Source organism: Rhinolophus hipposideros (genome assembly GCF_964194185.1).
Source record: "Rhinolophus hipposideros genome assembly, chromosome: 2".
Taxonomy (NCBI): domain Eukaryota; kingdom Metazoa; phylum Chordata; class Mammalia; order Chiroptera; family Rhinolophidae; genus Rhinolophus; species Rhinolophus hipposideros.
Window position 1 is genome coordinate 40,794,778 of NC_138048.1, and position 3,977 is coordinate 40,798,754.

Here is a 3,977-nt window from a genome sequence, read left to right on the forward strand (position 1 = left end):
TAGTGTCATGAGGTGGTACCATAGGAGGGAAATGGTCATATGTTTTGTTCTATTTACTAAGATTCCAGATAAAATGATGATTTTTATGCTACTAGAAGCAGGAGAAAACAGGCAAATTGTTCATTGATGCTTGTGTCAGCCACACAGTGTGTATGAGTGTGTTCTAAGTATATAAGTATTAAATATGACGTGTATGTTTGAAAGAGTAGAAGGATGAAGTATGTGAGTGGCAGGAGCAAAAGAAAGGTTGTATATAGGATAAATGAAGGAGTCTCTGTTTGTCAATATTGGCTTCAACCCCAGGACCAAAGTGAGACAAGTGCGTGTGTGTGTTTAAATTTTTTTTTAAGTAATGCTTAAACTCACTGAGTGTCTTCATTGAGTGTCTTTAAAAACTGATCTCTTTGGGGTTGGAGGGAGGAAATCCCTGTATTTATGTGAACTCAGGAGAGTAGACAAACTTAAAGGACTGGCAGGGCAGGAGGCACTGCCAGAGGAAAACATCTAACTCCTCACATCAGTTCAGTCTTTGTCATTTCCTGTCTCATGTACTGAGGGACATGACTCAGTGTGACCCATCTTCCCTACTTCCGAAGTAGCAAAAGTTCTCTTGCTGCAAATCTGTCTCCATGTCCCAAAATGTGTTTAATCCGAGGTGGGAAAGCCACTAACTGAATTAAATGAGACATAAATTTACCAGCAGGTGGCAATAGAGGTAATTATGTGTCTGGAAAGATTAAAGTTGCATTATTTTATAAGCCAGAGATGGGAACCTTCAGAACTTGATTGGGCCCCAGCGTCCCTGCCCTCCACCTCTCAGTACCGTTTGATGAGATGCAATTGTTCAAGCCAAGATACTGTAGCCAGACACCTCACCTTCTCCTTACTGAGCACCGATTTCTAAGGGTGGCTCCTCTAAGACTTTAATGTTTTCAGTCGAAAAATTGGAAATAATGGCAAAATCGTTTATAATCCCATTAATTAAATTTATTGTGGTTAAAGGAGTCTCAAAAAGGTGAAATAAAATGCTACTTTTAAATATGCTTTTAAAAATATTACTTTCAAACCTCCTGGCACTAGTAAATGAGTCTAACCCAAACTCTCAAAGAACACAAAGACAAAGCAGTTAGGCCGCTTCTTAATGACAAAGGGACACTAGGTTCCTAAGTGAATTTCTCAGACCTTGTTAATTCTTTTCACACAGGAGAAAACCCTTAGATTTCAATGGAAAATAACTTGATTTACATACCATAATTTCTCAGGCAGTGGAACAGGATCGTTTGCTCTGAATCTCATATCCTTGGTGGATAGAAAAATGTTGCAAGAACTTTCAACTGACTGTCCTCACCATAAAACTTACTGAGTGTCCAGTTTCTTCCTGGTTGGCCAGCTTTCTCTGATTCTCTGGTTCTTTCTTCCTCTGGATAGGTTCCTAGACTCCTAACTCCTACTCTCATCCCTCATACTCTCCTTGTTTACCAATGGTTCATCACTCCCTTTGATTTCCTAACAATCTCTTCCCTCATAATTGAAAGGGAATTTGGAGTACATAATTTAGAAAAATTAAAACTATGTTGCTTTTGGCTTTTGGCTTGGAGGAGGCCAAAGTGCACCTTTCTTGGGTGGTCCCGAATCTGGGTTCACCCCACAGCAGCCGCCTCCACCATGCTACGGAAGATCGACCCAAACGAGATCAAACTCGTATACCTGACGTGCACCAGTGGGGAAGTTGGTTCCACGCCCCAAGACCGGCTCCCTGGGTCTGTTTCCAAAGAAGGTTGGTAATGACATTGCTAAAGCAGCTGGTGATCGGAAGGGTCTGAGGATTACAGTGAAACTGACCATTCAGAACAGACAGGCCCCCATTGAGGTTCTACCTTCTGCCTCTGCCATGATCATTAAAGCCCTCAAAGAACCACCAAGAAACAAAAAGAAGCAAAGAAAAAAACAAAACAAAACAAACAAAATAAATTAAGTACAGTGAAAATACCACTTTTGATGAGATTGTTAACACTGCCTGACAGATGCAGCATCAATCTTTAGCTAGCTAAAGAACTCTCTGGAACCATTAAGGAGATCTTGGGGACTGCCCAGTCTGTGGGTTGCAATGTGGATGGCGGCCACCCTCATGACATCACGGATGACATCAACAGTGGTGCAGTGGAAGGGCCCGCTCATTAAGAACTACAAAAGAAAATATTTCAATTAAAGAGCATTTGACAACCAAAAAAAGCAACAACAAAAAAGCTACATTGTTGCAGTTTGTGTTCTTACATTTAAAGTTTGTGTGTATTCTTCATTTTTCCTCATTTTTACACAGATCATACGAAAGCACCTGCTTTTTATTTATTTTTATTTTTTAACTTAGCCATATATCTTGGTAATCATTCCATACCCATCCAGAAAGAACTTTCTTTTGCACAGCCTCAGACTATTACATTGCGTGGACAGTCCATAATTTATTACCCAGACCACTACAGATAGGCAGTAAGGAAGGATGTTTCCAATTGTAGGCTATTACAAACAATTCTGCCGTGAATAACCTTGTTCGGATGTCATTTTTCACACGTGAGCATATGTTTGTAGCATAAATCCCTAGAAGTAGAATGCTGGATTTAACAGCATGTGCATCTGTAAGTTTAATAAATATTGCAAAACTGTCCTTCTTAGAAGTCATACCCACAGAGGTATTAGAATGCCCATCTTGTTGCACTCTCACCACCCGGACTCCTCGGTGTTCTATTTTTCACAATTCTTCTGACGATTCTTATTTGTTTTTCCAGATGAACTTTAGAATCCGTTTTTTCTCCCCGTCAGAAATCACGGAGAAATTTGTATTGGAATTGTATTAAATGTACCCATATAGATTAATGTAGAGAGAATAGGTATCTTTATGATGTTGAGTCTCTTTACTTTGGTCAAGGTTTCATTTCTGTTCTCAGTAGCAATTAAATATTCTCTTCATAGAGAGCTCACATATTTTTTTTTTAAGTTTATCCCTTGGTGTTTTTATTTTTATTGCATCTGACATCAATGGAATCTTTCCTTCTATTTCTTTTAAGTGGTTGCTGGTATACGAGTATATATGAAAGCTTTAATTTCTGTACCCAGTTTGTATCTCACCACTTAACTGAATTCTCGTATTATTTGCATTAGAGTCATTTGGGTTTCCAGGGTATGCAATCATATTATGACTCAATAATGATAATTTTTTCTCTTTTCCATTTTGTGTGCCTTTTGTGGACTGAATGTTTGTGTCTGCCAAAATTTTATGTGTTGAAGCCCTAACCCCTCCATGTGGATATATTTGGACATAGGGCCTCTAATGAAGTAATTCAGGTTAATTGAGTTTCGAAAAGTGGATGAACCCTGATTTTATAGGATTGTCCTTGTACGAAGAGATACCAGAGAGATTTTTCTCTCTTTCTTGCTTCACCATGTGAGAACACAGTGAGAAGGCAGCCATCTGCCAACCAGGAAGAGTCCTTACCAGAAACTAACCTTACTGGCCCTTGATCTTGGACTTCTAACCTCCAGAACCATAACAAAATACATTCTTTGTTGTTTAGGCCACCCAGTCTATTGTTATGGCAGCCTTAGCACACTAATATAACATTTATCTTCTTTATTTTGTTAAATGTATTGGCCAGTCAGAACCAGAACAATATTAAGTAAGTGAGAAGTGCAGAAGTCTTTATTCCAAAACTGCAAGGGAATGTTTCTAGTATTTTTCATAATGCTGGTTTGGGGCTGATAAATATATAATCATGTTAAGAAAGGAAAGGAACTTATATTTTAATTTGTTTGTGGTATTATGTTGAAATTTAACAAAAGCCTTTTTAGCATCTATGGCTTTTTCTCCTTAGATCTATTGATCGAGTGGATTATTTTAACATCTTCTGATTCCTAACTCACGTATGTATTCCTAATGGATATCACACTTGATGATAGTATGTTATTCTTTTGCTTCACTGTTG

The 3,977-nt window shown here is 38.4% G+C and overlaps 1 pseudogene across 1 annotated transcript; it reads left to right on the forward strand.

The window, feature by feature from the left end:
- The first annotated feature begins 1,665 nt into the window (after positions 1-1,665).
- LOC308510060 (large ribosomal subunit protein uL11-like) lies at positions 1,666-2,181 on the forward strand (annotated as a pseudogene). The gene has a single exon. The product of its transcript is annotated as a large ribosomal subunit protein uL11-like (transcript).
- Positions 2,182-3,977: the final 1,796 nt, after the last annotated feature.